Genomic DNA, 12986 nt, shown 5'->3' on the forward strand with positions numbered 1-12986 from the left:
GGGGGGCCGAGGAGCACGACGCAGGCGGGGTGACCGCGCAGGTGTGATATCGGGAGGCGTAAGGCCGAAGGCCGAGGAGCACAACGCAGGCGGGGTGACCGCGCAGGTGTGATCTCGGGAGGCCTAAGGCCGAGGGCCGAGGGCCGAGGAGCACAACGCAGGCGGGTGAACCGCGCAGGTGTGATCTCGGGAGGCGTAAGGCTGAGGGCCGAGGAGCACAACGCAGGCGGGGTGACTGCGCAGGCGGGGTGGCTGCGCAGGCGGGGTGATTGCGACCGGGTAGCACGACGCAGGCGGGCAGGACGCGAGGACGCGGTCTCGGGCACCACGCGGCCGAGGAACACGACAGGCGGTCGGGCCGCGCCGAGGTGGATCTCGGCAACGAGCGGCAGAGGTGCTCGGTGCAGGCAGGCAGCGACCGAGGGGCGAGACCCAGGTGGGTGGGCCGCCCTAATGTCACGAACGGTCGTCGCGCAACCGCAACAACTCCGTTCAACGAACCGTTCGTCGCTCACCCCTGCATGTACAGCTGCTTGACAGCATGTTTTGTCTTAGTTTTGGGTCATTTTGCTTGTAAATATGTAAGTTCGAACAAGCTCCAGTGTTGCAAAGCGATCGCTCACCGAACCGAGCAAAACAACCCCAAAACAGCCCAAAACGGCCCGTTTTCGCGTGCCGCGGGAGGTGAGCGGAGAACTGCCTCCGCTCACCAAAACGTCAGCCATCTCAGCCCCCAGGAACCCCCCGGGTGGCACATGGCTGGATGGGGCTTCGGTTATATACCGGGCGTTGAACTCTCTTTCGCAAGTTCGCACGTGACCCCTACGGGAACTTGTCTTCGCGCCCGGGACCAGGTGAGTGGTTGTTTGTGGGCTTACAGCTGTTCGTTCATCCTTGAAAGCCTTGTTTTCTCCTTCCCCCTCTTTTCTCTTGTGCACACAAGGTGTTCGACGAATTGCTTGTAAAGCTTCCCCTTTCGCGAGACTTCGGGACTTGTCCGTTGCTCGTTCTTTCGATCTAACTTTCTTTCTCTTTTACAGGTCCTTCGGGACCTGCGAGAGGTTACAAAGTGGCTGATCCTTGCGGAGCAAGATCGCAAGGGCGAAGCGCGACTTAGGCAACGCAAGCTAAGTTCGCGTCTTTGCCACAAGGGTGACTCGCGACTTAGGCAACGCAAGCTAAGTTCGCGTCTTTGGCCGCAAGGGTGCCTCACGCCTTAGGCAATTCCAGCTAAGGTCGTGACATTGTGGTATCAGAGCGGGCAAACTCTTCGATCGAACAGCGAACGAACTTCGCAACTTCGCCATGGCAAAGCATCGTGGCGAATCAAGCAAGACGGGGCAAACCGGACCCTTGCCCCAAGCAGCCGCAGGTGGGCTGCATGTGCACACTCGCTCGCATGCTGTTGGAGCCGCTCAAGAGGAGCGCGGCAGCGAACAGGACGAGCGAGAAGTTGGCAACTCTCCGCAAGCGGAGGAAGCACAATCTGGTGCGCTAACTGGGAAGAAGAGTCATAAGGAGAGACTCACGACGGCGGAGACCCGCCTGGATGTTCTGGAAGCGAGCTTGGAGGAACTTTACCATGACCAACAAAGACTTGTTGGGGTAGAGAGCTCGCAAGAGGAAGCGGAGTCTAGGATCGACAGGGTCGAGGCCCTAGTCGATCGACTGTCTGACGACACCAAAGACTCCGTGCAACACTTACAAGATGTTGTGGCGGAACTCACTGCAAAGGTGGCCATGCTTACAAGAACACTGAATGCAGGAGGAGGCAACACCCGCGCGGCACCGCCACAAAATTTGAGGGCACCTGAGCCTCATGGATATGGAGGGGCCAGAGATGCCAAGGAGCTCGAGAACTTTCTGTTCGACATGGAGCAATACTTCCGAGCTACGAGGCCCGATTCTGAAGATACCAAAGTTTCTATAGCAACAATGTATCTGAACGGAGATGCGAAACTTTGGTGGCGAACTCGTTGGGAGGAGATCCAACAAGGTCGGTGTCGAGTCGACTCATGGGCGGACTTGAAGCGGGAGTTGAGAACTCAGTTCCTACCGGAGAACACAGAGTTCGTCGCAAGAAGGAAGTTGAGACAACTCCGCCAAAGTACCACCATCCGAGACTATATGAAGCAGTTTTCTGCACTAATGCTGGACATACAGGACATGTCAGAGAAGGACAAGTTGTTCAGCTTCCTTGATGGTTTGAAACTATGGGCTCAACAGGAGCTGAATCGAAGGAATATTACCGATGTGGTCGGGGAAATTGCAGCTGCAGAAAGGCTCACCGACTTTGTTTCCTCTGAAGACCCAGCGAGAAGGAAACAATCTTCAAGCAATCGCCCTCAAAAACATTCTCGAGGGAAGGAGCTCGGGGGCGAACAGAAGAAGAGGAGCTCCCAAAAAGGGCCGAACTCGAAAGGCAAGGCCTCAAAACCTGGAGGATGCTTTTTGTGCGGAGGACCGCACATGGTAAGGGAGTGCCCACAGAAACATGCACTCAACGCTTTGACGGCTTCCATCCACCCTCCCCGATCGGACAAGGGCAAAACTGTTGCTCTTAGTTCGAGCAGTTCAGAATCCAGCAGCGACAATGAGGAGTCGCAAGGACCCCGAATGGGAGCAATGCGTTTGTTGAATGCTATGCGGGGTCAAGTGGGGGAGAACAACAAGACAAAGCAACAGAAAGCAGGGGGTAGTGAGTTGATGTATGTAGACATCAAGCTGAACGGCCAAACGACCCGTGCAATGGTGGATACGGGCGCTACCCACAACTTCATAGCCGATCGTGAAGCACAGCGACTTGGGTTGATCTTGGAGAAGAGCCCAAGCCGAATGAAAGCAGTGAACTCGGAGGCCAAGCGAATCTCCGGGTTGGCGAAGGGAGTTCCCATCAAAATCGGGACTTGGAGCGGGAACACCAACATGATGGCCGTGCCACTGGACGACTTCCAAGTGATTCTTGGAATGGAGTTTATGCACGCGGCAAAGTTGGTGCCGATGCCGTTCCTGAACTCCCTATGTATGATGGGAGGCGATGACCCCTGCGTGGTTCCCGTCTCTCGGAGAGGAACTAAGGAGCTCCAACACATTTCGGCGTTACAATTGAAGAAAGGGGTGCGAAAAGGCGAGTTGACATTCGTGGCTGCTATGAAGCTAGAGCCACTCAACGAGGAGGCCATTCAAGAACCTGCTGTGGTGGCGAACGTCCTGAAAGAGTTCAAAGACGTCATGCCACCCGAGTTGCCGAAGACTCTTCCACCACGCAGAGGCGTGGATCACAGTATCGAGCTGGAGCCAAGAGTAAAGCCTCCAGCAAGACCACCCTACCGCATGCCTCCACCAGAGTTGGCATAACTCAGAAAGCAGTTGGGTGAACTGCTAAGCGGTGGTCTCATCCGCAGCTCTAAAGCACCTTTCGGAGCTCCAGTTCTCTTCCAGAAGAAACAAGATGGGAGCCTCCGATTATGCGTCGACTACCGAGCCCTCAACAAAGTAACAGTGAAGAACTAGTATCCCATCCCGCTCATTGCAGACTTGTTCGATCAATTGGGCAAGGCAAAGTATTTCTCAAAACTCGACCTTCGGTCGGGGTATTGGCAGGTGCGCATTGCTGAAGGCGACGAAGCAAAGACTACCTGTGTGACCAGGTATGGAGCGTTTGAGTTCTTGGTGATGCCTTTCGGCTTGACCAACGCTCCGGCCACATTCTGTACTCTCATGAACCAACTATTCAAGGAGTATTTGGATAAGTTCGTGGTCGTCTACTTGGACGATATCGTCGTCTACAGCCAAACGCTCGAGGAGCACGTCAAGCACCTTCGGACGATTTTCAAGGTTCTCAGGGAGAACACTCTATTCGTAAAAAGGGAGAAATGCTACTTTGCTCAGACTGAGATCCTATTCTTGGGGCATCGAATCGGTGATGGCTCCATTCGGATGGATAAGTCGAAGGTGCAAGCAGTTGCGGAATGGCGAACTCCAAAGAAGGTGCCAGAGTTGAGATCCTTCCTTGGTTTCGTCAACTACTATCGACGCTTCATTGCGGGATATTCGAAGCGGGCAACCCCACTGACGGAGTTGCTGAAGAAGGAGCAGCCTTGGAAGTGGTCTGACAAATGTGAGAGAGCATTCCAAGATCTGAAGGCTGCTGTTCTAGAAGAACCAGTGCTCAAATTGCCAAACTATGGAGAGCCCTATGAAGTCCATACAGATGCTTCGGACTTCACTATTGGGGGAGTACTCATGCAGGAAGGTCATCCGGTGGCCTATGAGAGCCGCAAACTCAACGAGACCGAGAGGCGGTATCCAGTGCATGAGAAGGAGATGACAGCAGTGATCCACTGTCTGCGAGTTTGGCGATACTACCTCCTCGGGTCGCGATTTGTGCTGAGGACAGACAACATCGCCCGGAGCTATTTCCAAACTCAGAAGAAGCTCTCCCCAAAGCAGGCACGATGGCAGGACTTCCTGGCTGAATTTGATATGGCGATGGAGTACAAGCCTGGGAAGGTGAATGTCGTGGTCGATGCGTTGAGTCGGAAGGTGGAATGCGTGAATGCTGCACAACTGGAGGGCAGAGGCCAAGCAAGTCAATTGCACTCCAACTTCCTCTCCCGGATCAAGAATGGACTGTATAGTGATCCCCAGGCAGTTATCCTGATGCAGCTCATCAAAGAAGGCAAGGCACGACGATTTGGGTCCAGGAGGGACTTGTTTACACGAAAGGGAATAGGGTCTATGTTCCCAGAGTGGACAATTTAAGGCGTGAACTCTTAAAAGAGTGTCACGATTCCCTTTGGGCTGGACACCCGGGCATTCACAGAACGTTGGCTCTCGTGGAGAGGGCCTTCTACTAGCCGAAGATGGGGATTGATGTGGAGGAATACGTTCGAACATGCCTTACTTGCCAACAAGACAAGGTGGAGCAACGGAAGCCGGTGGGACTTTTGGAGCCGTTGCCCGTACCAGAAAGGCCGTGGGAGAGCATTTCCTTGGACTTCATATCAAGCTTGCCACCTATAGGGGGACTTGGATCGATACTCGTGATGGTCGATCGGTTTTCAAAGTATGCAACTTTCATTGCTGCTCCCCTACACTGTTCAGCAGAAGAGGCGGCCAGACTGATGATGAAGAATGTAGTGAAGTATTGGGGAGTCCCGCACAATATCATTAGTGATCGAGACGCTCGGTTCCTGGGACGATTCTGGACCGAGCTCTTCAAATTGTTGGGGTCAAAGTTATACTTCTCTACAAGCCTCCACCCCCAGACGGATGGCCAGACTGAAAGAATAAATTCGCTCTTGGAGCAATATCTTCGGCACTACGTGAGTGCCAATCAACGAGATTGGGTGAAGCTGTTGGACATTGCCCAATTCTCCTACAACTTGCAGCGGAGCTCTGCATCCAACAAGAGCCCCTTCGAGATTATCACAGGACAACAACCGTCGACTCCGCACTCTATGGCAATTGGGTATACTGGGAGCAGTCCATCAGCCTATCATTTCGCAAAGGAGTGGCATCGAAATTCAGATATTGCGCGGGCTTACTTGGAGAAGGCGGCAAAACGGATGAAGAAGTGGGCAGACTTGGGAAGGCGACCACAGGAGTTCAAAGTTGGCGATTTGGTGTTGGTAAAGCTCCAACCAGCATCACTCCAATTCTTCAGGAAGAGAGTCCACAAAGGATTGGTGCGTAAGTATGAAGGGCCCTTCCCTATTATCAGTAGGGTAGGCAATGTGTCTTACAAGTTGCAGCTGCCGGCGTGGTTCAAAATTCACAACGTTCTTCACGCCAGCAACCTAAAAGCCTACCACTCGGATCCGCAAGATGCTTCCAGAAGTGTTCCCACTCGGCTACCTCCCATCACGACCTCCTACGAGAAGCGAGTGGAAACCATTTTGGCGGATCGCAAGATGAAGCTACCCAACGGAGCGGAGCAAACAGAGTACTTGGTGAAGTGGCGAAAGCTTCCCCGAACTGAAGCCAGTTGGGAGCCTGAAGACGCCCTGCGACATGAAGAGGAAGTCATCAACAACTACCAACAAGCGTCGACGAGGGCGTCGACAGTTTAAGTGGGGGAGAATATCACGAACGGTCGTCGCGCAACCACAACAACTCCGTTCAACGAACCGTTCGTCGCTCACCCCTGCATGTACAGCTGCTTGACAGCACGTTTTGTCTTAGTTTTGGGTCATTTTGCTTGTAAATATGTAAGTTTGAACAAGCTGTAGTGTTGCAAAGCGATCGCTCACCGAACCGAGCAAAACAACCCCAAAACAGCTCAAAACGGCCCGTTTTCGCGTGCCGCGGGAGGTGAGCGGAGAACTGCCTCCGCTCACCAAAAGGTCAGCCATCTCAGCCCCCAGGAACTCCCCGGGTGGCACATGGCTGGATGGGGCTTCGGTTATATACCGGGCGTTGAACTCTCTTTCGCAAGTTCGCACGTGACCCCTACGGGAACTTGTCTTCGCGCCCGGGACCAGGTGAGCGGCTGTTTGTGGGCTTGCAGCTGTTCGTTCATCCTTGAAAGCCTTGTTTTCTCCTTCCCCCTCTTTTCTCTTGTGCACACAAGGTGTTCGACGAATTGCTTGTAAAGCTTCCCTTTTCGCGAGCCTTCGGGACTTGTCTGTTGCTCGTTCTTTCGATCTAACTTTCTTTCTCTTTTACAGGTCCTTCGGGACCTGCGAGAGGTTACAAAGTGGCTGATCCTTGCGGAGCAAGATCGCAAGGGCGAAGCGCGACTTAGGCAACGCAAGCTAAGTTCGCGTCTTTGCCACAAGGGTGACTCGCGACTTAGGCAACGCAAGCTAAGTTCGCGTCTTTGGCCGCAAGGGTGCCTCACGCCTTAGGCAATTCCAGCTAAGGTCGTGACACTAAGGCAGACTCGGCGGTGAACATGGCCGAGGTGTCCGGCGCGGACGGGTTGGCCGTGCAGACGTGTCTCGGGGTTTATGGAGCCGAGGGGCACGACGCGGGCGTACTGGCGGCACTGGTCTATCTCGGGAACATGGAGCCAAGGAGCACGACGCAGGCGGGGTGACCGCGCAGGCGTGGTCGCGAGGGCCATTCAAGAACCTGCTGTGGTGGCGAACGTCCTGAAAGAGTTCAAAGACGTCATGCCACCCGAGTTGCCGAAGACTCTTCCACCACGTAGAGGCGTGGATCACAGTATCGAGCTGGAGCCAGGAGTAAAGCCTCCAGCAAGACCACCCTACCGCATGCCTCCACCAGAGTTGGCAGAACTCAGAAAGCAGTTGGGTGAACTGCTAAGCGGTGGTCTCATCCGCAGCTCTAAAGCACCTTTCGGAGCTCCAGTTCTCTTCCAGAAGAAACAAGATGGGAGCCTCCGATTATGCGTCGACTACCGATCCCTCAACAAAGTAACAATGAAGAACAAGTATCCCATCCCGCTCATTGCGGACTTGTTCGATCAATTGGGCAAGGCAAAGTATTTCTCAAAACTCGACCTTCGGTCGGGGTATTGGCAGGTGCGCATTGCTGAAGGCGACGAAGCAAAGACTACCTGTGTGACCAGGTATGGAGCGTTTGAGTTTTTGGTGATGCCTTTCGGCTTGACCAACGCTCCGGCCACATTCTGTACTCTCATGAACCAACTATTCAAGAAGTATTTGGATAAGTTTGTGGTCGTCTACTTGGACGATATCGCCGTCTACAGCCAAACGCTCGAGGAGCACGTCAAGCACCTTCGGACGATTTTCAAGGTTCTCAGGGAGAACACTCTGTTCGTAAAAAGGAAGAAATGCTACTTTGCTAAGACTGAGATCCTATTCTTGGGGCATCGAATCGGTGATGGCTCCATTCGGATGGATAAGTCGAAGGTGCAAGCAGTTGCGGAATGGCGAACTCCAAAGAAGGTGCTAGAGTTGAGATCCTTCCTTGGTTTCGTCAACTACTATCGACGCTTCATTGCGGGATATTCGAAGTGGGCAACCCCACTGACGGAGTTGCTGAAGAAGGAGCAGCCTTGGAAGTGGTCTGACAAATGTGAGAGAGCATTCCAAGATCTGAAGGCTGCTGTTCTAGAAGAACCAGTGCTCAAATTGCCAAACTATGGAGAGCCCTTTGAAGTCCATACAGATGCTTCGGACTTCACTATTGGGGGAGTACTCATGCAGGAAGGTCATCCGGTGGCCTACGAGAGCCGCAAACTCAACGAGACCGAGAGGCGGTATCCAGTGTATGAGAAGGAGATGACAGCAGTGATCCACTGTCTGCGAGTTTGGCGACACTACCTCCTCGGGTCGCGATTTGTGCTGAGGACAGACAACATCGCCCTGAGCTATTTCCAAACTCAGAAGAAGCTCTCCCCAAAGCAGGCACGGTGGCAGGACTTCCTGGCTGAATTTGATATGGCGATGGAGTACAAGCCTGGGAAGGCGAATGTCGTGGCCGATGCGCTGAGTCGGAAGGTGGAATGCGTGAATGCTGCACAACTGGAGGGCAGAGGCCAAGCAAGTCAATTGCACTCCAACTTCCTCTCCCGGATCAAGAATGGACTGTATAGTGATCCCCAGGCAGTTATCCTGATGCAGCTCATCAAAGAAGGCAAGGCACGACGATTTTGGGTCCAGGAGGGACTTGTTTACACGAAAGGGAATAGGGTCTATGTTCCCAGAGTGGACAATTTAAGGCGTGAACTCTTAAAAGAGTGTCACGATTCCCTTTGGGCTGGACACCCGGGCATTCACAGAACGTTGGCTCTCGTGGAGAGGGCCTTCTACTGGCCGAAGATGGGGATTGATGTGGAGGAATACGTTCGAACATGCCTTACTTGCCAACAAGACAAGGTGGAGCAACGGAAGCCGGTGGGACTTTTGGAGCCGTTGCCCGTACCAGAAAGGCCGTGGGAGAGCATTTCCTTGGACTTTATATCAAGCTTGCCACCTGTAGGGGGACTTGGATCGATACTCGTGGTGGTCAATCGATTTTCAAAGTATGCAACTTTCATTGCTGCTCCCCTACACTGTTCAGCAGAAGAGGCGGCCAGACTGATGATGAAGAATGTAGTGAAGTATTGGGGAGTCCCGCACAATATCATTAGTGATCGAGACGCTCGGTTCCTGGGACGATTCTAGACCGAGCTCTTCAAATTGTTGGGGTCAAAGTTATACTTCTCTACAAGCCTCCACCCCCAGACGGATGGCCAGACTGAAAGAATAAATTCGCTCTTGGAGCAATATCTTCGGCACTACGTGAGTGCCAATCAACGAGATTGGGTGAAGCTGTTGGACATTGCCCAATTCTCCTACAACTTGCAGCGGAGCTCTGCATCCAACAAGAGCCCCTTCGAGATTATCACAGGACAACAACCGTCGACTCCGCACTCTATGACAATTGGGTATACTGGGAGCAGTCCATCAGCCTATCATTTCGCAAAGGAGTGGCATCGAAATTCAGATATTGTGCGGGCTTACTTGGAGAAGGCGGCAAAACGGATGAAGAAGTGGGCAGACTTGGGAAGGCGACCACAGGAGTTCAAAGTTGGCGATTTGGTGTTGGTAAAGCTCCAACCAGCATCACTCCAATTCTTCAGGAAGAGAGTCCACAAAGGATTGGTGCATAAGTATGAAGGGCCCTTCCCTATTATCAGCAGGGTAGGCAATGTGTCTTACAAGTTGCAGCTGCCGGCGTGGTTCAAAATTCACAACGTTCTTCACGCCAGCAACCTAAAAGCCTACCACTCGGATCTGCAAGATGCTTCCAGAAGTGTTCCCACTCGGCTACCTCCCATCACGACCTCCTACGAGAAGCGAGTGGAAACCATTTTGGCGGATCGCAAGATGAAGCTACCCAACGGAGCGGAGCAAACAGAGTACTTGGTGAAGTGGCGAAAGCTACCCCGAACTGAAGCCAGTTGGGAGCCTGAAGATGCCCTGCAACATGAAGAGGAAGTCATCAACAACTACCAACAAGCGTCGACGAGGGCGTCGACAGTTTAAGTGGGGGAGAATGTCACGAACGGTCGTCGCGCAACCGCAACAACTCCGTTCAACGAACCGTTCGTCGCTCACCCCTGCATGTACAGCTGCTTGACAGCACGTTTTGTCTTAGTTTTGGGTCATTTTGCTTGTAAATATGTAAGTTTGAACAAGCTGCAGTGTTGCAAAACGATCGCTCACCGAACTGAGCAAAACAACCCCAAAACAGCTCAAAACGGCCCGTTTTCGCGTGCCGCGGGAGGTGAGCGGAGAACTACCTCCGCTCACCAAAAGGTCAGCCATCTCAGCCCCCAGGAACTCCCCGGGTGGCACATGGCTGGATGGGGCTTCGGTTATATACCGGGCGTTGAACTCTCTTTCGCAAGTTCGCACGTGACCCCTACGGGAACTTGTCTTCGCGCCCGGGACCAGGTGAGCGGCTGTTTGTGGGCTTGCAGCTGTTCGTTCATCCTTGAAAGCCTTGTTTTCTCCTTCCCCCTCTTTTCTCTTGTGCACACAAGGTGTTCGACGAATTGCTTGTAAAGCTTCCCTTTTCGCGAGCCTTCGGGACTTGTCTGTTGCTCGTTCTTTCGATCTAACTTTCTTTCTCTTTTACAAGTCCTTCGGGACCTGCGAGAGGTTACAAAGTGGCTGATCCTTGCGGAGCAAGATCGCAAGGGCGAAGCGCGACTTAGGCAACGCAAGCTAAGTTCGCGTCTTTGCCACAAGGGTGACTCGCGACTTAGGCAACGCAAGCTAAGTTCGCGTCTTTGGCCGCAAGGGTGCCTCACGCCTTAGGCAATTCCAGCTAAGGTCGTGACACTAAGGCAGACTCGGCGGTGAACATGGTCGAGGAGTCCGGCGCGGACGGGTTGGCCGTGCAGACGTGTCTCGGGGTTTATGGAGCCGAGGGGCACGACGCGGGCGTACTGGCGGCACTGGTCTATCTCGGGAACATGGAGCCAAGGAGCACGACGCAGGCGGGGTGACCGCGCAGGCGTGGTCGCGAGGGCCATTCAAGAACCTGCTGTGGTGGCGAACGTCCTGAAAGAGTTCAAAGACGTCATGCCACCCGAGTTGCCGAAGACTCTTCCACCACGTAGAGGCGTGGATCACAGTATCGAGCTGGAGCCAGGAGTAAAGCCTCCAGCAAGACCACCCTACCGCATGCCTCCACCAGAGTTGGCAGAACTCAGAAAGCAGTTGGGTGAACTGCTAAGCGGTGGTCTCATCCGCAGCTCTAAAGCACCTTTCGGAGCTCCAGTTCTCTTCCAGAAGAAACAAGATGGGAGCCTCCGATTATGCGTCGACTACCGATCCCTCAACAAAGTAACAATGAAGAACAAGTATCCCATCCCGCTCATTGCGGACTTGTTCGATCAATTGGGCAAGGCAAAGTATTTCTCAAAACTCGACCTTCGGTCGGGGTATTGGCAGGTGCGCATTGCTGAAGGCGACGAAGCAAAGACTACCTGTGTGACCAGGTATGGAGCGTTTGAGTTTTTGGTGATGCCTTTCGGCTTGACCAACGCTCCGGCCACATTCTGTACTCTCATGAACCAACTATTCAAGAAGTATTTGGATAAGTTTGTGGTCGTCTACTTGGACGATATCGCCGTCTACAGCCAAACGCTCGAGGAGCACGTCAAGCACCTTCGGACGATTTTCAAGGTTCTCAGGGAGAACACTCTGTTCGTAAAAAGGAAGAAATGCTACTTTGCTAAGACTGAGATCCTATTCTTGGGGCATCGAATCGGTGATGGCTCCATTCGGATGGACAAGTCGAAGGTGCAAGCAGTTGCGGAATGGCGAACTCCAAAGAAGGTGCCAGAGTTGAGATCCTTCCTTGGTTTCGTCAACTACTATCGACGCTTCATTGCGGGATATTCGAAGTGGGCAACCCCACTGACGGAGTTGCTGAAGAAGGAGCAGCCTTGGAAGTGGTCTGACAAATGTGAGAGAGCATTCCAAGATCTGAAGGGTGCTGTTCTAGAAGAACCAGTGCTCAAATTGCCAAACTATGGAGAGCCCTTTGAAGTCCATACAGATGCTTCGGACTTCACTATTGGGGGAGTACTCATGCAGGAAGGTCATCCGGTGGCCTACGAGGGCCGCAAACTCAACGAGACCGAGAGGCGGTATCCAGTGCATGAGAAGGAGATGACAGCAGTGATCCACTGTCTGCGAGTTTGGCGACACTACCTCCTCGGGTCGCGATTTGTGCTGAGGACAGACAACATCGCCCTGAGCTATTTCCAAACTCAGAAGAAGCTCTCCCCAAAGCAGGCACGGTGGCAGGACTTCCTGGCTGAATTTGATATGGCGATGGAGTACAAGCCTGGGAAGGCGAAAGTTGTGGCCGATGCGCTGAGTCGGAAGGTGGAATGCGTGAATGCTGCACAACTAGAGGGCAGAGGCCAAGCAAGTCAATTGCACTCCAACTTCCTCTCCCGGATCAAGAATGGACTGTATAGTGATCCCCAGGCAGTTATCCTGATGCAGCTCATCAAAGAAGGCAAGGCACGACGATTTGGGGTCCAGTAGGGACTTGTTTACACGTAAGGGAATAGGGTCTATGTTCCCAGAGTGGACAATTTAAGGCGTGAACTCTTAAAAGAGTGTCACGATTCCCTTTGGGCTGGACACCCGGGCATTCACAGAACGTTGGCTCTCGTGGAGAGGGCCTTCTACTGGCCGAAGATGGGGATTGATGTGGAGGAATACGTTCGAACATGCCTTACTTGCCAACAAGACAAGGTGGAGCAACGGAAGCCGGTGGGACTTTTGGAGCCGTTGCCCGTACCAGAAAGGCCGTGGGAGAGCATTTCCTTGGACTTTATATCAAGCTTGCCACCTGTAGGGGGACTTGGATCGATACTCGTGGTGGTCAATCGATTTTCAAAGTATGCAACTTTCATTGCTGCTCCCCTACACTGTTCAGCAGAAGAGGCGGCCAGACTGATGATGAAGAATGTAGTGAAGTATTGGGGAGTCCCGCACAATATCATTAGTGATCGAGACGCTCGGTTCCTGGGACGATTCTGG

The sequence above is a fragment of the Musa acuminata genome, unplaced genomic scaffold, assembly GCF_036884655.1.
Source record: "Musa acuminata AAA Group cultivar baxijiao unplaced genomic scaffold, Cavendish_Baxijiao_AAA HiC_scaffold_1077, whole genome shotgun sequence".
Taxonomy (NCBI): Eukaryota; Viridiplantae; Streptophyta; class Magnoliopsida; order Zingiberales; family Musaceae; genus Musa; species Musa acuminata.